Below are 25629 nucleotides of genomic sequence, written 5' to 3' on the forward strand. Positions count from 1 at the left end.
CTCCTGAAATTCAGGGTTCTCAACCAATGGGGCCTGTTCATAAAAGTGAAATTCACCAAACGACGTCTGGAGCAGCGCCCAGCGGGGCCGTCCCGACGGCTGAACAGGAATGGAAATAGGACCGGGGCCGGCGCCGCCCGAGGACGGCGCCGGAGGCGACACCTGAGGGTCCGACGCCGGGGAGGTCGTGAGATCCACCGGCGACGAACCAGATCCCGAAGGAGGACCAGCGGCGTCCTGCGGCACCGGGCCCGAAGGCGCCGGCGGCGTCGGAACAACTGGACCCCTCGGCGCCGGCGGCATCGGGATAGCGGGGACCTGCGGCGCCGGGCCCGAAGGCATCGGCGGCGTCGGGGCCGAAGCACCCGACGGCGCCGGGGCCGCCGACCCGCTAAGGGGCCCCAGACGGGTCCGCTGGGCCCTGAGGCGCCGCGGAGCCAGTCGGAGGAGAGAGTTTCCTCATGGCCATGAGGAAGCGCTCGATCTCCTCCAGCGTCGCGTTCAGCCCAGGGACCGGAGGGTGTGGATCTGCACGCTTCGCCCGCGACTCCGACGGAGCCGCGTGGGCGGTGTCACCCGAACCCCCGGCCGCATCGCGCGAGCGTCGGGGGGAGTCCGAGGAGCGATGACGCCGCTTGGACTTCTTGTGCTTTTTGACTTCGACCCGGAGGAGTGCGGCCTACTCTCGGAGCTGTGGTGGCTCCGAGCCCGCGACCTGTCCCTCGACCTCCCATGGGATCGGGACCTCTCACGGCGCGGGACCGACTGCCGGAGTTCGAGTCGCCTACGGGACCGCTCCTGCCTGGCTTTCGAGGAGAGGGCCCGGCAGTCGGAGCAGGCCTTGTCGTCATGGTCGACGCCCAAACAGGACAAACATACGCGGTGAGGATCCGTGACCGACATCAGACGGTCGCAATCGTCACAGGGCTTGAAGCCGGGCATCCCTACGGCACCGTTCGGAGTCGAGAGACTTCGAAAAGCAATCAAAAATGATCAAAAAAGTTAGTCAAAAAATTACTAGGGTTACTGCTTTTTCCAGATCTGCGCTTGCTGGCGCGGAAAAAAGAAGAACTGACGTCAGCACGCGGAGGCGGCGTCTAAGTACTCCGACGACGTCATCATGGCGCCGACGACGGACCCGCAGACGACACCTGCCGACGCGCAAGGGTACTGCTACGCAAAAGTTTACGGATCCAGTCTGACGCCTGGGGATATTCTAAGGTAAGGAATCTAATACTAACGTGTCTCTTTCAGATACAGCAACTATTAGGGTCAGACCCAAGGGGGGAATGGTTACGTTCATTTCTGTTGCATTATCCTGCAATGTACGTAGAGTCTCAACATGCAATCCTGGAATTATCGGTCTAGTTTTATCGGGGGAAAACTGTATGGCTGGCGTGGTTAATTTTTATAATGCTATTAATTTTTGTCCAGCCCATAGCCAGATAGTAGCATTGAATGCTTTCATTAGTAGTGCAATGAAGGATTGTTCGCATAATCTTTTGATCATGGGTGATTTTAATGTTCATCCCTGCGGGGATCCCCTCTTTAAATGTATCAGGGACCTGCACTGTGCGCGGTCGAGGGTTTTCACCTAGAACACACAATTGAGGGGGAACATTTAAATGATATGCTTAATGATCTGGACTTAACGGCGACAATGGCATTGATGGATCCTGTTATGCTTTTCGAGACACCGACCTTTAAGGGTCACGGGAGGGGAACCTTCATTGATTATGTATTTTTAACATCATCAATGCAGTCCTTTGTGGATTCCTTCATTATTGATGACAGTGAATTTAGTGATCACAACCCACTCACTGTACACATGAGAGGCCCAAGGTTAGTCAAAGAAGGATTGAAACACGTTACAGGTAGGATGAGTACGACAGATGGGAGACGGCGATTAAGATGGTCCAAGATCACCCCAGACCTGCTGTACAAAGAGATTAAAGTCGCTTGTGCAGATGAGATTATGGTCTGTACGCAAGAAGGCGCCCAGCCAAACAATGTTCTTAGTGCTTTTCAAAATCTATCGGTTAAGGTTTCAAAGCGGTTGTCAGCCCCTGTAAAGAAGTTGGAGATCAAGGGACCTAGATGGTTTAATCATGAATGCTCAAAAGCAGCCAGAAATTTAAGATTAGCATTGGCTACCAAACCAAGAATAAAGGCAGAAGTTCAGCTATGCCGGAAAAATTATAAAACTATTATTGCCAGACACAAGGAATCCCTTCGGGAAGAGGCATGGAGTGAGAATCTTGATCCCACCACTCTGCAGTGTAGCACTAGATTCTGGGCAGTGATGAGGAAACCTTTTTTGGCCCAGGAGCAGGGTGACGGACTAGAATACCACATATCTAAGGAGGTCTGTGAAGAACATTTTAAGGAATTGTATTGTTGCTCGTTGGATGAGTCTTATAATGCTGCCCCTTCTGTCAGTGGTGGTGAAATGATTAGTTTCAATAGAGGCGAGGTTATAAAGGGCATTGTGGGACTAACAGCTGGGAAAGGCCCAGGGCCTTATGGGATCCCGCCGGACTTATTTAAGTCCGAGCCCAACTTCTGGGCACCTATATTAGAGTCTGTTTTTAATGCTGCTGTGAAAGATGGTTGCCCGCAATCATGGGGTGTTTCTACAATTGTCCCGGTTTTCAAGAAGGGGGACAAAGGTAGTCCACATTGTTACAGACCCATTTCATTAATAGACTATGGTTAAAATTGTAGGAAGAATGGTATTGCAGAGACTATCTGAATGGGCAGAGGAAAAAAACATTATGTTCATTTCCCAGTATGGCTTCTGTAGTGGTCGCTCTACAACAACACAGTGCCTGAAACTCTTTTTAATTTTAAGTAAGTACACTGTAGTGCAAAGGGGCACCATCCATCTCGCCTTCATGGATTTGTCTTCAGCCTTCGACTGTGTCAATAGGGGAAAGCTGTGGCAGTCCATGAGGGTGAAGGGGATAGATAGTGGTTTGGTTGGTTTCTTGGCTGATTTGCATAATAACACCAGAGCTAACGTGAGATACTCCCAAGATCTGAGTGTAACGAATAATTTTAACATTGGAAAGGGTGTTCGCTAAGGATGTATCTTGGCCCCCTTCCTTTTTCATTTTTATATTAACGAGTTAGATAACGTGCTTCAGAATGTCCAGGCAGACTGCCCGAGAGTCGGTAGGCGGGGAATTCCTATACTCCTGTACGCAGATGATGCGGTTTTAATTTCAAGAACTGAGAAGGGACTCCCATCTCTTCTTAATGCTTTTAAATTGTTCATGACAGATAGAGATCTTTTGGTTAACAACTCAAAATCATTTGTCATGCAAGTTGGCCAGCAATCAAGAAGGACTTTCACTTTTAAAATTGATGAAACTGTAATCCCCTTAACTAAAACGTTCTCTTACCTTGGGGTTCTTTTTGATACCAAACTTAATTGGGCCCCTCACCTTGCAAAAAAGAAAGGAGAACTTACGAGGGTTAATGCTTCCATCTTTAATTTTGCTGCCAAATTGGGGAAAACAACTATTTGTGCTATGCTGAAATTGTATAATGCAAAGTCAGTGGCTAATGCCATTTATGGGAGTGAAATTTGGGGGTATGTTGGTGGTGAGCACCTGCAGATTGCTGAAAACGTCTTTCTGAAGCGTCTCCTGTGTGTCCCAGTAGGCACCCCAATCTTGCTGTACATGAAGAGTTAGGGACGCAATATTTAAGTGACTTGTTTTCCCTATGTCCCTTGACTTGTTGGCTAAAACTGTGGTTGAACCAGGATATACCACTAACGCATCTGATTGTTAGGGACTTTTTGAGTCAGGATAAGGCTATGTGTACCCCTTTGTTAAAATATCTGAAATCCAACTTTGCTAGGCTTGGTCGGTTAGAACTGTTTGAATACCCAAGCCAAATTGTGAAAGGGGATCTGGAGTTCATTAAACGGGCCTTCCTGCTGGATAGGAGGATCCAGAGGGAGGATGAGGAGCTTCAGAAACAAAGCGTGAGGAAATTGGTCATGCTGAAAACCTGTGGAACCATAGAACCGTACCTGGCGGGCTTATTGACCTACCATGAAAAATTTCTCCTAACGAGGTTCAGGTTAAACCTCTTCCATCACCTGCTGATCAGACCAAAAATAGACACTTAATAAATTGGCAGCACCCTGCGGCTGCGACGAAAGTCTCCGCAGGATATGCAGCATTTTATATTTTTATGTAAGTTTTATGAATTCCCACGCAAGCGCTACCTGGTAACACTTAAAAACTTAATTTTACACAAATCAGAACGGCACTAATGTATTTACAGCTTTTGCATAGTGACAGTATCCTCCAAATCAAGGACATTTTAAAACTAACTGTTAAACTGAGAATTTGTCTGGACCAGTAATGACCCACTGTGATTGTGTATTATTTATATTTTCATTCTCTGTTCTGACTTTATTCTGTGGAAGAAAGTAAATTTTTTCACTTTTGGCACCTTACACGATATGTGTTTACATCCTTTTGTGTGATAAGATTTTTATATTGTATATGTACTTTTATGGTTTGCAAAATAACCGAAATAAAGTATTTATTGAATTGAATTATTGGTTTTTCGAGCTTGAAGTTTAAATTGGTTTTTTGACCCAATTTGGCGCTATAGTTTCTTTTTTTTTTCCAATATGACAAAACAGTTTCCTATTGCGGCATATAACCATGCGGCGGTTACAGTGTACTTAACTCATCAGGGGGTCCCAATGCAGGGGCTTTCTCGCTGTAGATGCAAATGATAATCTGTTTCATGCATACACGGCCGCTGCTCCACCTGCAGCGTATCGGCCCTATGCATTAACTGAAGTTCCGCTGACATCCTGGGAGCATACCATTTGGTTTCATGGTGCCCTTCCTCACCCTGTTTCTTTTGTTCAAATGGGTGCCTTGTTTATCGATGGGGCAACTTGGCCTGTTTTGGAAGGTTTTACTCCACTTCCTAATTATCTCGATGTTACTTTCACAGAGCTATGGATACTATATACACAATTGGTATATCTTCATAGACGAGTCATACAGTTTGTGTCTCGTGCACTTCTGGCAGGAGCAGCAGCCCCGCCGCCTGCTCAGGCCGGTGGACTTGTGATTAGTCCTGTCATGATTAATTCCGTGATGGGTTAAAGTCCTCAATTGGGATGACTTACAGTTTTGGATATCACAGAAAATTAAGCAGCTTGAAGCTTGGTTTCCACATATGACTCCTGTGGAGAAACACTGGATCCTTACAATAAGTTTGCCTTTAGCGGACTGCACTACCTGGGGGACGGATTTTACCTCAGTTTATACACTGTTTTCTACTGAGCATTCTGATGAAGGCACAGGATGAACATAGGGCTGGTCTGGCCCTGGATTTGAGGATGAAATTAGTGGACATGTTCCCTATTGTCTCTTAAATGATTCTGGCCAACATTAAAGGGGAGGCAGTTTGCTTACAAGTACACCAACGCTTGGCGGCGGATGTGGATTGTGAGCGACGGCTACCGATTATTGCGGATGTGTATACATCATTGGGTCGCAATAGTTTGGAAATTCATCAGCATACGCTGGAACATAATAAACCCCTGAAAAGGAGGGTTATCCAGGCTTTCCTAAAAAGGCGTGGAATAAAAATGCTCAGCAGCAATAGAAGCCTGGTTCTCGTGCTGGTTAACCGCCACCTGACGCTTCTGAACGTAGATATGAATTACGTGACAGCTCTAAAATTAAGACTCCTGTGAGGTGTCAGGTTCCTGATCCTCGTTTTCCTCGTTCCTTTCAGGAATCGTTGGATCAACAATTCGGCAGAGAAGGGCGACAGGTTCGCAGACAAGGCGAGTCTATGCAGACGAGACATGACCTGCAGCGCCAGTTTGACGTTTAAGTCAAACAGGAGGAACCATCTCAATACCAAGTCCAATTGCAAAAGAAAAAAGTTGTCGATTGACAGCAAAGTATGCCTCAGACGGTAAGAACCCTGCTCCTCGACAGGAGTTGGGCGGTAACCCTACTTAACAGGGCGGCAGAGGTTATCATAGTGCAGCAGACACTCCACCATCGTCTGGAGGCAAAAGTAACGGACTCTTTTATTACAGAGGAAATAGCGGACACTCGTGTTGCCCCTCCTGATAGGCTTAATGAAATAGAGCTCCAAATTGAAGGCGATATTAAAAGCACTACTAAGGCAATCTTTTGGGATAATCTCACATCATCTTATGATCTTGTGTTGCAGAAGGTTGATTGACCTCCCTCTTTTGTCCTGGTTTCCTCTAGAGGGGAGGATGCTATTCTCCCAAGTTGTTCACAATATGTGCCTGAAGAGTCTTGACTTGCTTATGCATCAGAGTGGGCACTAGCACTGGCTCCAGCATTATATCGCAATCTGGGGGCTGGGACTGGCCAGAGCATGCAATTCCTGTGCGTTCTATACCACAGCCCCAACCACAATACCCAATTAAACTGGTTGCTAAAGCGTCCGTTGGTGAAATACCAACTCAGTTAGAATATCAGGGTTTGATTGAATCCTGTGTTTTGTCAATGAATAAATCTCTTTTTCCGATGAATATACTATACCAAAGTGAGGTATAGTGTGCACAGAATCCAGTGGAACCCAAAGGTAGGCAGAGGTATAGTAGCTATCACAGACTAAACTTCAGACCAATTGGTTGTGTATAAAATATTCTTTTAGTTATTTTATTTCCTAAAACCAAGCAAGCCTGGCACAGGTAAGTGATAAGTACTTTCCAGTAAAAATACAGTTTGTAAACATTTTGAATTGCAATTATTTATACATTGTGAATTAACTACAGTAGTGCTACTAGTAATGCAAGGCTTTGAAATACTGTACATATACTTTGTATTGACTTTTTAGTAGAATGTCAAGTAGATGACTTTATAGATTACTTTTCTTACACAGGGCAGTATACCTGGATACTGCACAGGGACATTTCCTGTAAACAGAGAAATTTTAAAGGGTTTCATAGATTTTCTAACTCCACACAGTCAATGTTATCCAATGGAGGAAAATAGGGTTTTCGATTCAAAATGTAAGAATTTGGTTGTGGGAGTATATTTGCTGCTTCCTAGGCAATAATCTGGGAACGTAATGATATTTTAAAACCGTCCCATTTAACTGTATTCCTGTATAAAAAATGGAAACGGTAGTGGCTTTTATCCAACTTTTTTTTTACAGCAGTAGCTTAATAAAATATCTTACTTTAATTGGGCTGAGTGGTATTATAATATTGATTTAATTTGCGACATGTTCTTGAAAACCATTGGGCATTATTGCTTGATTGTTATGCTATAAGGTTACAGAAACACGGCAAAATCTAACCAGGCAGCCGTTCTGGGTCTTAGAGACCGACATGTGTACTCTTTTCCTTTGATATTCTTTCCTCCATGGATCAAAGATTTAAATCTCTTCGAAATCTAGAGAATACCTTTCACTCTGGAGGAATCAATCAATGCATTCAGGATGAAGATTAAATCATCTCCAACAATTAGTGTATTTCAGGAGTACCAACAATAAAAGCGAATTCTCAGAAGGTGGGATCACTCTCTATAGGGGCATTGACATTTATAATTATCAAGTGACTAAATTGACTGAATAACGTATCCAGATCCATCATTCTTCAGGATCTACCTCCTGATTATGTATTTTTCGATCTATGTTTTTGGAGAATATTGCAATCTCCTGGGCAATGCAGTAACAGAACCATAAAATCTATATTTCACTCAAGATTTAAACATAGTGAACACGTAACATGGGATACAGGAATATACATCTCTTGTAATAAAAGCACATCCTGCTTGTGTGTAATAATCCGTGATTCTGTTGCCTTCCGTTTGCATTAAGAGAATTTTTTTTTAATTTTGCGACTTCCATATACAATTTTTTTTTTTTACACAAAGCTCCTAATCACCTGAAAGATAAATTCCTTCATATATGTGTCATGTAATCGGTTTACCTGCATCTTTAGAAATGAAGTTCTAATATGCTGCTGTAATGTGACATACAATGTGCCTACGCAGTACCTGTAGAGTGTATGTAAGTGCATGTGGTGCATTTGAATAAAGTGCTGGTGTGTATCTGAAAAGTGCCATGGAGAATGTTTGCATGAGGAGGTAGATTAATATAGGGAGTAGAGTCTCCTCTGACATTACCTTCCAATAACGTCACATATAAAATGCATTTGCGGTTTGTACAATGTGCATGTAGAATGCTTGGATAAAGTGCTAGCATGTTCCTATGAAGTTGCATGAACCGTGCTAGCATGAAAAAGTAAGCTAGTATATATATAATAAGAAGTTTCTCTTCTGGCTTTACACTCCTGATTTCAGATGCTTTATACCCCCCTTCCACCAAGCCTTCCTCTTCTCATATAGCATTCCATCCCTTACGACGACACATGGGAGCAGTCACATCTAGGTGCAAACTGTCTGAGGATTTCTTATATAGCGTCATGTTGTACACTTACTGGTTAGAACCCACCTTGACACGCACAATCACTATTCTATCTTATCTACCAAATCTTGTGTGAACTACAGAAATACTACTAATCTTATTTTAACTGCCTTAAAAAGTACTTTAACTCCGTTACAGCCACAAAGATCAGTTTCTGGCCAAGGAAGACATTTAGCTTTGATTGCAGATAGATTTGCACTCATGCTCGATGTGACCGTGGGCGGTCGGCGGACTGGTAAGTCAGGCGAGGAGGCCGGATATAGTGGGCGATAGTGTTTTATTGAGGTATTATACAGCGGGTTACGGGGACAAGAGGAGAGTTCAGGTTCAACACTCAGGGAAAGGTGTTCTTCTTCTTTAGTCGTCCTGTTCTGACGAAGGTCCGACGGGTGTCCGGGTCTTGGGTGTAGCTGCCTCGGTAGGGTCGGAGAACACCTCGGAGGGCAATAAGAGAGAGAGGGAGCCGTTAGTCGCACTTGGACTAAAGATCCGATCCCGTCACCGTTACCCGGTAGTGTGAGGAAAGGAAAGGGGAGTGCTGGGGTCAGGTACGGGCAGAGGAGGGTATGGGTAAGAGTCGAGGAAGGGGAAGTAAAGAAGACGTGCACAGGGTGGTGGGGAGAGGGGTGCTCTTTATACAGTGTCCAGTGTGTATTTACAAGATGCCTAGTGCCTACAGGTGACGTGCCTAGGATAGCGGGAACAATTATACAAGGGGAGGGGTTTTACTGCTATGTACACAGTGCACCTAATGTGCGCAAGAAGGGAACTGGTACTCACACGCTCCGCCGTAACTCTCCTCCGAGTTACGGCCGCTCTTCAGCCACCTCCGTGGGACTCCACCACTCTTCGGACCACTCCTCGCTGTCTCGGTTCCCGACCTCTCCGTCCGTCACCGCTCCAGCCGAAAGCTCCTGCCACGATCCTTCGACTCCGAGTGTCTCTTCTCTTCGGTCTTTTCTGTATCCGGCCGTCCGTAGGGAGGCGGGACTTCCGGGGTCGCGGGGTAGCCCTTCCGGTCCTTCGTTACACCCGATTGGACCCTGCAAAGGAGAGAGGGGCGGGATTCCGGTCGTCATGGACGCTGTTGTTGGGGATGCCTCGCGTCTACCCGGACATGCTGTGGGGCGATAGGGCAACAGAGGTGAGGGGGTGTCTCGGGGTCGGGTGTCCCGTGGGGCCGGATCACATTCCCTTCCCCTAGCTGTCTTTCTTGTACCCGGTGGGGACACAGGGTATCGAGACAGATAATCGGCATTCCCTTGTTCCAAGCCTTTCCTGTGGATGGTTGTGAAGTGGTAGGGCTGGAGGGCCAAGAACCAGCGGAGGACTCGATCGTTGTGTCCTTTGTTCCGAGCCATCCACTCTAAGGGGGCATGATCGGTGTAGATGGTGAATTGTCTCCCCTCTAGGTAATAACGGAGGCTTTCCACCGCCCACTTGATGGCCAGGGCTTCCTTTTCCACCACGGCATAGCTTTTTTCACGTGGGAACAATTTCCTGCTGAGGAAGAGAATAGGTTTCTCGTCTCCCTGGGGGGTTATTTGGGATAGGACAGCCCCGAGTCCCTGTTCCGAGGCGTCTGTCTGTAATACGAAGGGCTGGGAGTAATTAGGGCTTACTAACACAGGATGGGAGGTCAGAGCGGTCTTCAGATTGGAAAAAGCCTGTAACAACTCGGCCGTGGGGGTCCTAAGGAGGGTGTCCGTTTTCATGGATTTCTTCAAGAGGTCTGTAAGGGGGGCTGCTCTTTGGGAGAAGTTCGGTACGAAGCGTCGGTAGTACCCCAGGAGTCCCAGGAAAGCACAAAGGTCTCTTTTGGTCTGCGGGAAAGGGAGGGCCTGGATGGCTTCGATTTTGCTTTCCTGTGGTCTTATCAACCCCTCACCCAGGAGGTAGCCTAGATATTTTACCGTCTGTGCTGCTAGGGTGGTTTTGGCGGGATTTATGGTAAATCCATAAGTCCCCAGGGAGGTGATTACCTTGTGTAGGTGTTCTAGGTGCTGTGTCCAGTTGTCACTATAAATAACGATATCGTCAAGATACGCGCCTGCATATAGTGAGTGAGGCCGTAGTATTTTATACATGGCCCGCTGGAATGTGGCTGGGGCGCCATGAAGACCGAAAGGGAGGACTAGAAATTGATACAACCCATCAGGGGTGGAGAAGGCTGTCTTTTTTCTGTCTTCTTCTCTGAGGGGGATTTGCCAATACCCCTTACAGAGGTCTAGCGTTGAGATGTATTGGGCCTTCCCTATGCGTTCGACCATTTCGTCGACGCGGGGTAACGGATATGTGTCGAAGGAGGATATTTTGTTGACCTCCCGGAAATCAATACAAAACCGGACAGACCCGTCCGGTTTGGGCACAAGGACTATCGGGGAGTTCCATTCGCTTACCGATGGTTCGATGATACCCATCTTTAGCATCTGCTCTGTCTCGTTCCGTATTATCTCCCTGCGGGCCTCGGGGACTCTATAGGGCCTTTGTCGGATTACCTTCCCAGGAACTGTTTGTATTGTGTGCTCAGTGATGGTGGTGTGTCCCGGGGAAGAGGAAAAAACCCGTCGCAACGGAAAAAGGACGGTCTCGAGTTCCTGTCGCTGTTGGGGAGTGATATCGTGATCAATACAGGGGGTGAAGGAGAGGGGACCCGAGTTAAGCGATCCGGTTAAAACCGGACGAGGGCCTTCCCATTTTTTTAGATGATTGACATGATATATTTGGGTTACACCACGGGTGGGATCCATGTCCAACTCGTACGTGACTGGGGTCACCTGACGCAGGATGGAAAAAGGGCCCTGCCACTGACCCAGGAGTTTTTGATCGGAGGAGGGTAACATCAGTAACACTAGATCGCCTGCCAGGAAGGTTCTGGGTTTGGTGCCTTTATCATACTGTCCCTTTTGCTTGTTTTGGGCATTCTCAAGGTTCTGGCGCACTACGTCTCTTATGCTTGCCAGGTGGGTTTTCAGGTTCTCTATGTATTCGGGAAGGGGCCGAGTACGGTCTGGGTCTGCTTCCCATGCTTCTTGGGCCATGTCCAGCAGGGTGCGGGGGGGTCGCCCGTATAACAACTCATAGGGTGAGTACCCGGTGCTGCTCTGGCTGGCGCAGCGGATGGCAAACAGGGCAAGGGGTAGCATATCCTCCCACCGTTTGGCTTCCAAACCCAGCAGTTTCTTAAGGGTCTGTTTCAGGGTGGCATTGTACCTCTCGACGAGCCCGTCGGTCTGGGGGTGGTACGCTGAGGTCCGGATTTGTTTGATTCCTAGGTGGGAGCATACCTGTTTCATCAGTGCGGAGACAAACGGAGTGCCCTGATCGGTCAAGATTTCCCGGGGAAACCCCACCCGAGTGAAAACTGAAATGAGGGCCTTAGCAATGTTCTGGGTGGTGGGCTGTCGTAAAGGAAGGGCTTCAGGGAAGCGGGTGGCATAGTCAACAATCACCAGGGCGTAGCGACACCCGCTGCGGGAAGGTAACAGGGGTCCTATTATATCCATCCCCACTCGGCTAAAAGGGACGTCGATGATGGGAAGGGGTTGCAGCGGAGCCCTAGGGGGTCGGTATCTGCTGTGCATTTGGCATACCGAACACTCTTTACAATATTTCTTGATGTGCTGGTAGATCCCAGGCCAATAGAATTTGTCCAATACTGTTTGGCTGGTCTTTTCTTCCCCAAAATGGCCTCCCAGAAGGTGACTATGGGCTAGGAAGAGTACTTTCTCCTGAAAGGGACCGGGGATCAGGAGTTGGGGCTTCTGTTGGTTCCCACCCATGCGATACAATAGCCCGTTTTTCTTGAGGAAGTATGGACCTACGGTAAGGGGATCCTCTTGGTCCACTGCCCTTCCCCAGGCTTCCTGTAATAGAGGGTCTTCCTGTTGTGCTGCCCGGAATTCCCGGTCTGTTTCCCAGGGGTGTTCATCCGGGATCACTGGATATGCGCCTGTGTATTCTCTTTTCTCCTTCTTCTTCTGGGCTTTGGATTTGGGTGGTTTGCGTGCCGGCATGGGAGAGGACAATCCGTTTGGGAAAGGCGCGTCTTCCCACCAGTGGGTCAGGGATTCAGTGGTATCCCGTAACAATCCTGGTAATCCGGGGTAGTCGCTCCCTAGTATCGCCTGTTCCGGAAGGCGGGGTATCAGTCCCACAGTGAGAGCGGTTCCGGAATCCTTGGCATGTTGGACCTTTACCTGGGTGGTGGGATACCTTTTTGTATCCCCATGAACACACTGAATGGCCACTGTGTTGGAGGAGGGCTTCACCGGATGCGACAAGTCCTGAGGTCTGAGGACGCTCTGTCGACACCCGGTGTCCGTTAGGGCCATGAGGGTTTGTCCATCAAAAGTCACAGGACATCGAAAGGGAGGTGGTGGGGCCCCGGGGACGGAACACACATAGTTACGTGCCAGCCCCACTTCCATCGGCTCGTCTTTGTGCGGGCATATCCTGGCGATGTGGCCGAATCCGCCACAGCTATAGCATTGTGGTCCGGGGTTAACAGGACGTTGTATCACCGGGGTGGGGAACAAAAGAGGAGGGTCAGGTCTTCGTGGAGCAGGGGGACGAGTACGTAGGCCGGCAGGGGGTTGAGGTTTGTGGGGGTGATCTTCTTTACCTCTCTGGGCCTCCTGGGCCCTGCTATAGGCACTCGCTATTTCAATTGCCGTGTCCAGGGTCAGGTGGGCATGCTGGCGCACCCATCTTTGCGTGCCTGGGAGCAAGGAGGATAGGAATTGTTCCAAGTAGATCTTTTCTAGGATATTATCTTTAGTAGAGGCTTCGGGTTTCAGCCAACGGTTGGCCAGGTCTTTGATCTGGTAGGAGAGGGCCCTGGGGGTCTCCTGGGGTCCTTCCTTTACCTGACGTAGTCGTACTCGGTAGGTCTCCTCATCGATACCCAGCCTTTCAAGGATGCATCTTTTTACGTCTGCATATGGGGTGTCTCCCCGAACGTTCGCTTGCTGGTAGGCAGCCTGCAGGTCGCCCGTTAGCAGGGGGCCTAGATAATGAGCCCACCGGTCCACAGGCCAGGTGGCCGCCTGGGCTAGCCGCTCAAAATTAGTAAAAAAGAAGTCAGGGTCCTCTCCCGGCACATATTTCTGAAGAACCACTGAAGGGAGGGAGGACATCGGTCTCGGATGTCCCAGGACATCGGTCAGTTTCCCCATGGCCTGTTCATGGGAGGTACCCTGTCCTTTTAACACATCATGGAGCTGTCCCCGGTCATCTTCTGCTGTTTTTAGGAACTGCTCCATTAACTTTCCCAGCTGCTCCTGGGAGTCTGCCATCCTCTTCATCACGGCCTCCATTCCTCCAGTTAATCCCACTTCTGACACCAGATGTGACCGTGGGCGGTCGGCGGACTGGTAAGTCAGGCGAGGAGGCCGGATATAGTGGGCGATAGTGTTTTATTGAGGTATTATACAGCGGGTTACGGGGACAAGAGGAGAGTTCAGGTTCAACACTCAGGGAAAGGTGTTCTTCTTCTTTAGTCGTCCTGTTCTGACGAAGGTCCGACGGGTGTCCGGGTCTTGGGTGTAGCTGCCTCGGTAGGGTCGGAGAACACCTCGGAGGGCAATAAGAGAGAGAGGGAGCCGTTAGTCGCACTTGGACTAAAGATCCGATCCCGTCACCGTTACCCGGTAGTGTGAGGAAAGGAAAGGGGAGTGCTGGGGTCAGGTACGGGCAGAGGAGGGTATGGGTAAGAGTCGAGGAAGGGGAAGTAAAGAAGACGTGCACAGGGTGGTGGGGAGAGGGGTGCTCTTTATACAGTGTCCAGTGTGTATTTACAAGATGCCTAGTGCCTACAGGTGACGTGCCTAGGATAGCGGGAACAATTATACAAGGGGAGGGGTTTTACTGCTATGTACACAGTGCACCTAATGTGCGCAAGAAGGGAACTGGTACTCACACGCTCCGCCGTAACTCTCCTCCGAGTTACGGCCGCTCTTCAGCCACCTCCGTGGGACTCCACCACTCTTCGGACCACTCCTCGCTGTCTCCGTTCCCGACCTCTCCGTCCGTCACCGCTCCAGCCGAAAGCTCCTGCCACGATCCTTCGACTCCGAGTGTCTCTTCTCTTCGGTCTTTTCTGTATCCGGCCGTCCGTAGGGAGGCGGGACTTCCGGGGTCGCGGGGTAGCCCTTCCGGTCCTTCGTTACACCCGATTGGACCCTGCAAAGGAGAGAGGGGCGGGATTCCGGTCGTCATGGACGCTGTTGTTGGGGATGCCTCGCGTCTACCCGGACATGCTGTGGGGCGATAGGGCAACAGAGGTGAGGGGGTGTCTCGGGGTCGGGTGTCCCGTGGGGCCGGATCACACTCCTGCTCTAATAAATTCTGGTATAATGAGATTAAGCTCCATTTTTCATCTGCCTTACTCCAAAAAATATCAGAATACTTGAAAAAAAACATTTGTTTTTCAGTTTTGAAACTTGAAATGAAAACGTACAAAAATTTGCTAGGATCATGCAGGGAAACTTGGAATTTCTGCCTTGGCCCGTTGGGACTCTGATAATGCATTACTGTCAAATACACCTTTAAAGTTTGGTAAAATGTACTTCTGAATTAACGGTTCAAGGAACACCCCTTCAGAAACCAACCTAATTTCTTGCCATGCAATCCCTGCAAAGCAGGGTTATTAACAGTGTAATCTATTTTCCTACCTTCCTGCTACACTAATTTCCATAAACTTTTTTCAATCTTTCATTTATCTTATTCATGATTTTTGTCTGTATCTTCTATATCGAATATCCCAGGTTAGCTAAATACTCTATTGACAATATATATCAATGTTCTGACCTCAACAAATCCATTTCATGATTCTGACTGAATTTTTCCATGCCAATTTTAATTTGTGAATTGCTTGCCGGATGTTAATGACCAAGTCTTCTCTAGTCTCTTAAGTTAATCCATTAGCCTGACAAATGGTTGTTACAAATTGACCAGAATTCCTCGTTTTCTGGACAGGCTGCAAATTGGTGCTATATTCACCCCCTTTTGATTATGCTTCTTAGTAAGTTTGATCATCTACTTGTATGAGTAGAGCTGATAAATATAGTGAAGCACCCAGGGCCATCATTTATTAAAGCCTCTCAAATTGTGTTTAAGGGTCCCTGGTATTTTGATCAAGCTCATTCTGCCTTTTGGTGAATAGGGGATGTCAGAGTGCTGTCTACTCTGGAGTCAGTTGAAATTTGAAAATACATCATCTACTTTGGAATTTTTTATATTGGCTGTGTTACAGGCTTTAATTTGGCAGAATTGTTTTCGCCACTTGTTCCTTGTCAGAAAGTAAGCTTTCTCGCCCCATCCCCCTTTTTAGGTCGAGCATTCGAGACCTCTTGTATACTTTAGTATACCTCTAGCTTACTTGAATGTGGACACGAGTCGGACGCGCGCTTTTTCAGGATCAGATTTGTCCTTGTGAGCGCGCTTTTACTGCTGGCTGTTTGCTGTGAATGTGTGCGAGCGCTTACGCTTCCTGTTATGTCCTTTCCCTCAGCCGTAGCTGTTAAAACACTCTGCCTCTGGTTTTCTATCCTTTGGTGGCGGGCGGGGACACAACGGTGGCTTCAAGAACTGCATAGATCCTAATTTAATTGACGTAATGCCCATTTCTCTCATCGCTTCCTCACAGAGCGGCCGTATTTGCCCCGTTACACTCCCTTTCCGTCCGCTCTTCCAGCCCTCGGAGTCTTTACTCAGCTCTACTTCTGCCCCCTCCGGCTGCTCAACTCACCTTTACCCGCACTTGGCTTCCCATTCTCTCCTCTCCTGCATCAGTCTCAAGCGTGGCTTACTTCTCGTTTGCTCCTTTGCTCTCTGTCATTCTTTCTTCCTTCCTCTCTTCATCGCTGCCCTGAACCCCCTTCCCTGCTGCCTTTCCTCCTCGGACCCCGCCTCCTTTCTTTCCCCCCCCCCACTGACTCTGCCCCAGCACTGACTCTGCCCCGGCCCTCCTGTGTCTGTAATGTTGGGGCAGACAGTCCTGCCCCCCGTACTGACTCTTACCCAGCCCTCCCATGTCTGTAATGTAGGGGCTGACAGCCCAGCCCCCGCACGGACACTGCCCAGCCCTCCCGCGCCTGTAATGTTGGGGCAGACACTCCTGCCCCATGCACTGACTCTGCCCTGCCCCCCCCCCCCAGGCCTCAGGCGTTGCAGCCCTGAGCTCATGCCCCCTTGAGCCCTACGGCTCGGCCTGGCCCGGAGGTATAAAAGCACCTCCGGGAGGCGGGCCGGGTTTTCAAGGCGTGGGCGGTGCCAGATTCTCCTATCGTGCGGAAGTGACTTCAGGTGAGTAAGCGCCTTGTGCCGCAGCGCTGGGGCCAGGGGGTGGGGATACAGGGGTGTCACAGACTCGGCTCCTAGAGGCCTCTCAGCCCGCTCTGGGTGCTGGGTGTAAAGGCCAGCCTCGCCTTCGCCCTGGGACCTCTGCATTCCCTCCACCACCCCACAGACACCTCATGTCAGAGCTATCCTCCCCTTCACAGCTCCTCGCAGAGTATTCAGGACCCTTCCATACCAGGCTCTACATCCCGTAAACACAGGAACTCCCCCGCCCAATACCAGGGTACGGGGCGTGGCCCGTTCACACGTGTACTCCTTCATGCCGGGCCCCCTCAAGGCGCTTGTTTCTTTCGAGGCGCGCCCCCGACGCATGATACCCTTGCTGTCTGTGCCCAGCCCATGCACACTCTATAATGGGGAGAAGGTTTAGAATTACAAGTTCCAGCATCCTTCCCACTTTAGACTGAAACCAGGAGTGGCACAAAGCAAGCTCAAGGCAGCAGCAGTGATGCTGCGGGGGCGAGCAAACTGGGGGCATTCTAGCCCAGGCCTGAGACAGCTGGGGGGTCTGACTGCAGCCGTCTCAGATTAGACAGACCCGGGAGGCTGCGGGCAGCAGGGCTCTGCCTGGCGAGTCTTTAAACCGCACAGATCCTCGGGCTTGGCCAGGATCACAGACTAGTCCGTACACTCTACATGGAATTCTGCCCCTCCATAGTAAATGCCAGAGCTTTCCACTTACAAACCCTCGCTTAACGTATCAGGAGCATTGAGACTCATGTCCCAGAATGCACTGGTTTCTTAAGTGAAGTAGGAGTGGGGAAAAGGTGCAACTTATCCTCTCTTAACCCCAGAGCGCACATCCTAAAAAAGGTGGGGGCTCACCAAGGGGGGTAGAAGGCGTGTGATATCACCTGGAGGTCCTACACCTTGTAACCCCCACGGTCGTATGTGACACCTTTTTAATTTGATGTACACACACCCGATTTATTGTCAATGTAGAATGTGTAGGTGCGATGTAAAGCGCTGACGCCCTGCGTTGGGATGAGTAGTGCCACGAGCCACCCAAAGGCAGGGAGTCAGAGTGGGGGGGGGGGGAAGGGGGGGGACTGCAAATGCAATAGGTCTAGCATTAGGGAGAGATTAAGCTATTGGCATTGTAAATGACAATGCCATTAATTTATCTGTTTTCAAAACCAACACATAAAAAACAATTTGTCATTTACAATGCCAATAGCTCTAACTTTTGCAAAGGCGAGAGCGTTGCATTGTAAATGCTTGTTTAAAGATAAGATTTTGCTGAATTAGGTCCACCTTGGATCTTACAGAAGAATTCAGTATTATAGGCTCATGCTAGGCATTCAATTGATCTCTCATGACTAGAGATGAACTGCTGCTCCGGTGGGTGGTTTTGTTAATGATCACTCCAGATTAGTCCCAATTGCCTGTCATTCATTAAAAGCAGCATTTGGTGGCGAGGTTGTGAGCATGCAGTTGGACAGTATGTAAGACATCTGCTGGCAAGAGTCATGCACTGTTACTCATCAAGCAGGCCTGGCTCTCTTCCAATTTTAAACTGTTTAAGCATTTTGTTTTGCATTAAATATTTTTCTTGAGTTTTTCAAACCTAATGCCACAACCTTGTGGCCCATCCAAAGGTATACACACAAATCCAAACATTAAGAAATACCCTGCTGAATAATATATTACAGTATTCATGGTGAGGGCAAATGCTCCCCCCCTCTCCCCAAATAAACCCATCTCATCCTCCCTGCAAACCAGTATCAACCTACCGCAGGTCCCATGGGGACAAAGGCCACCCAACAGCATAGCTCACGTCACTGAAATAAAAACCCAGTGCACTGGAGGTCAAGACTTGCCCTCCATACTCAAAAATACCCAGGGCTTTACAAATAGGCTACAATGTCATATGTGGCTGTCCGCCAGTGACCGTTCATATTTGCTTAGCCTTTCCATCATGAAAATGGACCACAGCCGGTGATTCCACTGTGTGAGGGGGCAGTAATCCTTCGGGTCCAAATTGCAAGAAATTATCAGTTTGGTGGTCCCAAACACTGCAGCACCACAATGCCATTTTGCTGCTTCATTGCTTTAAGTCTAGCGGGCTGTATACCCAGAAGCATCACCTCTGGGGATGCAGGGCCCGGGAATCACAACAATATAATTTGAAGTGCTTGTGCACCTTCTCCCAAAAGGGGGAACCTTTGAGCACACCGACCAGATATGCAGTGCTTCTTCCAGGGCCTAACATACCCTGCCAGCATCAAGGTGATGCATTATGGTACATGCAATGCAATCTAGATAGAGTATAATCCCACCCGTACCATACTTTGCAATTAATTTCCCTGCCGAGGATTGATGCGGACAATAAATGGGTAGCCCTCCCAAGTCGTTTGCACTGCTGCAATGTAATCTGTTTCCCCAAAACTCGTTACCTTGCTCCCTTATGTTCCCGTGACGTAGGCACATTCAAGGATAATGCCATTTGCTAGAGATTTGTCATGGTGCCTCTACTACCCACCACCTCAGGGAATAGTGTTCCAAATGTGATTTTATCTTCGGTGGACACAGCATGATTTGGGAGGGGGTGGGATTAAAGTGACTGACGAATCTAAACTTAATGTAGGTGTTTGGTTTCGCGAAGGTAAAAATTTGCTTTACATTGCAAAAAGGTCTTTGAAGTTGCTGCTGAAAACATATCAGAAATCATCTTGCAACCACCCTCACTTCAGAGTCTAAAAGCTTGACCTTCTAGGGCAAGACTAAAATAGGTATGGTAGTGGATTGGTTTGTATGGTGATGGGTCGGTCACCAAACCCCTCGAGGTTACACAAGAGTCCTATACTTTCAATGTCATACTCACAGGAATACTAATAAAGGTATTCAGGTGCCGAAACTGCTTACCTAGCAAGATGCCAAAGAGGGTGGCCAACTATGGCATGACCCATCCAAAGGCAGGTTTTCTTTGATTCCAAAGTGATTCAAAAACAGTCCATAGATAGGATTCTAACTGGTTCAACAAAAGTCTGTAGAGGGGTGGCTGCATGATAGTGGGCAAAGCTAGGTGCTACCACCCGCCCACGCCTCCTCCTCCTCTATGGTGGATCAAGTCAGTCTAAAGAATTCTTGGAGCTCTACCACTACAAATAAATTTGTTGCAGCTTCATCCAAATTAAGTATGCCCAGTCGAGCCACATCAGCAGTACTTGACACACTACGGTGGCGCATAAGGAGGGAGATGTTACTGCGTTTATTCTACAGTTCAGGAGAGAATCACATTTGCCCATGACTAAGTCCTTCCTTAGGTCCGGTTTGGGGGTAGGTGATGGAGAAGAGTTCTTCTTGAGTCTAGGTATTTTAAAGCCTAGGTATTTAATAGAGGACTTACTCAATCTGATAGAGTGACGTTTTCAGCAAAGCCACTTCCTCATCCTTCAGTGTCAAATGTAACGCTTCGGATTTATCACAGTTGATTTTATAACCAGGAGACCTGCTCGAAGGTGCAACACAGCCAGAAGTGATGAGCATGGGGATCCCAGAGACAAGAGGCCAACATTCGTGTGAAGTGAAATAAGATCCCTGGCCTTGTACATTACTCCTGTGATCGACTCGGTTTGGTGAATCAGGCAGGCCAGGGGTTCAATAGAGTGCAAACAAGAGCAGGAAAAGAACATCCCTGCCTGGTGCCTCTGTAGATTGAGACCTACCTGGAGGTATGACTATTGAGTGTGACACTATCGGTCAGCCTGGAGTAGTTGGCGAAAATCATTTAAGAATTTCACGTCTATACCCATTTTCTGCAAAGTGAGACGCAGAATGGAATGGTTCACCAGGTGCAAAGCCTTTTCTGCATACAAAGATAGTACTCTTTTCCCTCTTGCCTCAAACATTTTCCAATACGAGCACCCAGATTGTGACCCCTGAGTAGGAGCGCTTCAAGGGGAAAGAGGGTAAGTTCAGCCTATTGGTATAATGCATGCAGAAGTGTCCCCTAGCAGCAATAAGGCTGCCGGTGTTTTGGCTGAAGGTTTTCTGTCGCCCTTTGTATACTAGGTCTCAAACATCTAGGTCTTTCACCTCTTAACTACAGAGGCAGGACTTTTGAGCGGTGGCAGTTATAAAGTGGCCCCTAATCACTGCCAAAGGCATTTCACATACCACCCAGTGGCACCTTCTTGCCTCCACTGATGTCAAAATATGTATCTATTCATTGGCTAACTTTATCATTAGACCAGGTCACACAGTAATGTTGGGTAAAGATACCAGCCATGGGAGTGTTTCAAGGTGCCCAGATTTAGCCGAGCCACTACAGGAGCATGATCAGAGACCATTATGGCACCAATATTAACCGTGCAGATCCCAGCCTGCAGGGTGTTGCTTAGCAGCATATAATCTACCTAAAAATGCGTGTGGTGAACATGAGAATAGAACGAGCTTTCGGCGACCCACATGGAGGGTACCCCAGCGGACTGATGCTGTGCTCTCAACCTAGTAGCCAATAAACAGCCACATCTGCCTCCCCCCACCCCCGCCAAAGTAATGTTTATGGCACCAATATTAACCGTGCAGATCCCAGCCTGCAGGGTGTTGCTTAGCAGCATATAATCTACCTGAGAATGCATGTGGTGAACATGAGAATAGAACGAGCTTTCGGCGACCCACATGGAGGGTACCCCAGCGGACTGATGCTGTGCTCTCAACCTAGTAGCCAATAAACAGCCACATCTGCCTCCCCCACCCCCGCCAAAGTAATGTCATAGCCGCAGGGCGGCATATTCAGCTTTATCCAAGTCAAGCCCTGCCATGTGCGCATGGGTCGTCTCCAGTTGTCGCCACACCCATGGGCCAGTTGTGCGTTTCTGAAAGTGCTCGAGTTTCTGAACCTTTTGTTGTAAGCTTTCCTTCTTATCACGGTGCAGTTTACTATCCACTGCAGAGTCTGCAATAAGTTCCCCTCCTATAACCACCTTTAGGGTCTCCCACAGCGTGGTGATAGATGTGTCAGCTGAATCATTGATATCCCAGTAAGTGATCAAGGCGGGAGTACATTTAATGGGCATGCAAATAGAACATGTAGCCTTGACCTGTTATCAGGCAGGTCGCCCCCCGCGCCACACATCACCACCTCTGTCGCTGCCTTAAGCCCGCTGCTGCCGCTGTGTAGGTTCGAGCCTTGCGCTCGCTCTGCCCCCTCTTGCAGCGTCTGTGTTTCTGCCCGCATTTCTTTTGTATTGCTTATTGCTTGTCCCTGTTACTATTGTTTTATTTTTCACTCTTATTTCCCTGATTGTGCCCCTTTTTTTTCCTACCGGATCCCCCGCCCGCTCTCCCCTTCGTTTCTTCCCGCCACTGCAACCCCTGAGGGCTGCCTCCTTTTCGTCCATTCGCCACGCGGTTCCCGCCTCCCAACTGCTCCTCCCTCCCACCTTCCCTTATATGGCGGCTGCTGCCATGCCGAAGTCGCGCCTACGGCTAGCCCGTCTTCGCCCGTCGCGCCTGGACCGCGCCCAGCACCAGAACCCCTGGCCCCCTCTAACACCAGACGCCGCTACGATGCCAACACTCTTCACGCACTCAACACCAGACGAACAAACTCCTGCGTCCTGGCTGCCCCGAAGCACACCAAAGGACCCTTCTCCTGCCGGAACTGCAGCTTCACCAGCCTCCGAGCTGCCAACCTGCCCATCAGGACAGGACGCAACCACCTCCGATGCATACTACTGAAGACCCGCTCCACAAGCAAACACGCCATCGAACTCTGAGACCTGCTCGACACATCCTGCCCGGACGTCGCCTTCCTGACCGAGACCTGGATGAACGACTCCTCGGCTCCGGACATCACCATAGCCATCCAAGACGGCTACAAGATCACCCGCAGAGACCGCACCAACGGAGTAGGAGGAGGCTACGCCATCATCCACAAATCCACCCTTACGGTCTCGACCAACTCCGACGCCACCCTCAGCACCACCGAACACCTGCACTTCCAGATCCACACTGATCCCAACACCACCCTCAGAGGAACTCTAGTCTACAGAACCCCCGTACCCCGGCCTCAGTTCAGCGACTCCATCGCCGACTTTGTCAGCAGGCACGCCTTCGCCTCCACGGACAACATCCTTCTCAGATATCTGAACTTCCACCTCGAGAACAACACCAACTCCACCACCCTGAACGACAACCTCGTCACCCTCAGACTCCGACAGCCCGTCCCAACGCCCACCCACTCCGCCGGCCACACGCTTGATCCCATCTTCTCCGCAAGCCCCCACGTCTCCTTCAGCCACACCACCAAACTCCACTGGACCAAACATCACTGCATCCACTTTAGCACACCGGAGAACCACGCAGCCCACAAGAACGCCATGTGCCAACACCATCACCTCATCAGATCCGCCAAAAGGACATCCTTCAAGGACCGCCTCGATAACAACGCACACAACAGCAAAGAGCTCTTCAACATCGTGAAGGAACTCTCCAACCCCAGCTCCAACAACAATGACATCCCACCATTGCAAGTCCTGTGCAACTCCCTGGTCACCTTTTTCCATCGCAAGATCACAGACATTCACGACAGCTTTGACAACCAGACCACCATGACAGCCAACAACACCTCAGACCCCACGAGCACCACCCACAACGACCCCCTGCTCACCTGGACGAACATCAACGATGACACCATCAAAATCATGACCACCATCCACTCCGGGTCCCCGTCACACCCGTGCCCACACCACTTCTTCAGCAAAGCCACCACCACCATTGCACCCCCCATCTCCGCAAGGCCGTCAACATCTCCTACAAGACCGCACCATCCGAGACAAGGCTCTGGAATGGACCACCTCCCTCCTCTCCGGCAGAACCCAGAGCGTCTGCCTCTCCTTTCCGCTCCAAAACCTCCAAGATTATCTGCGGCTTACCTCAAGGATCATCCCTCAGCCCGACACTGTTCAACATCTACATGGCCCCGCTCGCCCACGTCCCCAGACTGCACAACTTCCACATCATCTCCTATGCTGACGACACACAGCTGATCCTCTCCCTCACCAAGGACCCCCTCACCGCCAAAACCAACCTCCACGAAGGGCTGTAAGCTGTCGCCGAATGGATGAAGAACAGCCGTCTGAAGCTGAACTCAGACAAGACGGGGTTCTCATCCTTGGCTCCACCCCCTCAGCCTGGGACGACTCCTGGTGGCTGACCACCCTGGGAGCAGCACCAACACCCATCGACCACACACGCAACCTGGGGTTCGTCCTCGACTCAACACTCTCCATGACCAAACAGGTCAACGCTGTCTCATCCTCCTGCTTCAACACCCTCCGCATGCTCTACAAGATCTACAGGTGGTTCCCCACCGAGACTAGAAAAACGGTCACCCAGGCCCTCAGCAGCAGGCTGGACTACGGAAACACCCTCTACACGGGAGTACTGGCCAAACTGCTAAAACGACTGCAATGCATACAGAACGCCTCTGCCCGCCTGATCCTCGACATCCCCTGACACAGTCACATCACACCCCACCTGAGAGACCTGCACTGGCTGCCCGTCAACAAGAGGATAACCTTCAAGCTCCATACCCACGCACTCAAAGCACTCCACGACACCGGACCAGCATACCTCAGACGACTCCCCTTCTACACCCCAAACAACCAGCTCCGCCGACCACGCCCTCGCTACCGTCCCCCCGCATCCGAAGCGCGACCTCGGGCAGCAGATCGTTCTCATACTCGCCGCCAAGACCTGGAACACCCTCCCCATCCTCCTACGGCAGACCCAAGACCTACTAACCTTCTGGAGGCTACTCAAGACCTGGCTGTTCGAGTAGTAGCAGCACTGCCCCTCCCCCAACCCCCCCAGCGCCTTGAGACCCTCACGGGTGAGTAGTGTGTTCTACAAATTTTCCTGATTGTGTGGATGTTGTTCACACCAAACATCTCTCAAGCCGATCTTTTGTACCCATTGTATTCCCTCTTGTATTAGAGCTACAGCGTGGCCTCATTGTTGTGCAGACCTATCTAAATCATTGGAAAAAATCAAGTTGATGTCGCCCCCTAAAAGCACCATCCTGCCTTGGGTCGATAACACCTCTGCCACCGCATGGCATAAAAAGAGCTCCTGTCCATCGTTTGAGGTGCATACGATCACCAAAGTAATGGTATGATCTCCTACATTCACCGCGTGTGCCAGTAATCTGCCTCGAATTTCTATCACCTAAATCCCCACTGTGCTGCAAAAAGAGAGAGACACTAATTTAGCCACACCTGCAACCTTTGTAGAGACAGAAGAATAGTACTGGTGTGGGAAAGCACAGGAGCAAAGCCTATGCCAATCATTGGTGACCAGGTGGGTCTCCTGGAGGAGACCTATATCCACCCCCAATTGTTCCAAGTAAGATAGGATGGTTTTTCATTTTACTGGGTTGTTAAGCCCTTTAACATCAAGAGTAATGAACTTTAGAGTATTGTGGCTATCGAGAAGAGTACGAATAAGTGCAGGAATCCCAAATATTGGTCATTCGTCCCCTTCCCAGAGTCTCAGAGAAGACCTTAAGAGAACCATCCAGTGTGTGTGAGAAAGATGTAGTGCGTGCATCACTATGTAATTCGGGTACGCCCATGAAGAAACCTAAACAAAGGTAAAACAATAAGGAAAGAACAGTCATTCAGGACTAAGCCTCAGTGAAAAACTAAATGTCGGATTCCTGTAGTGGCTCAAGATCCTGACCTCCACCCTGGACCACACCCCGCCAGTGTGCAAGTCAACTCAATGAATTCACAGTTTTCAAAATGAAACGGAATTGCTTGGGTCACCCGTCAGGGTCTCCAGCACTGCACGTCT

General features: G+C 49.4%; 1 protein-coding gene across 1 annotated transcript in view; it reads right to left on the reverse strand.

Annotated features, from left to right (window-relative positions):
- Window positions 1-25629, reverse strand: part of SLC4A11 (solute carrier family 4 member 11) — a 1943806-nt gene that overhangs the window by 831089 nt on the left and 1087088 nt on the right. The window lies entirely within an intron of this gene.

Source organism: Lissotriton helveticus, chromosome 2_2 (assembly GCF_964261635.1).
Source record: "Lissotriton helveticus chromosome 2_2, aLisHel1.1, whole genome shotgun sequence".
Lineage (NCBI taxonomy): Eukaryota > Metazoa > Chordata > Amphibia > Caudata > Salamandridae > Lissotriton > Lissotriton helveticus.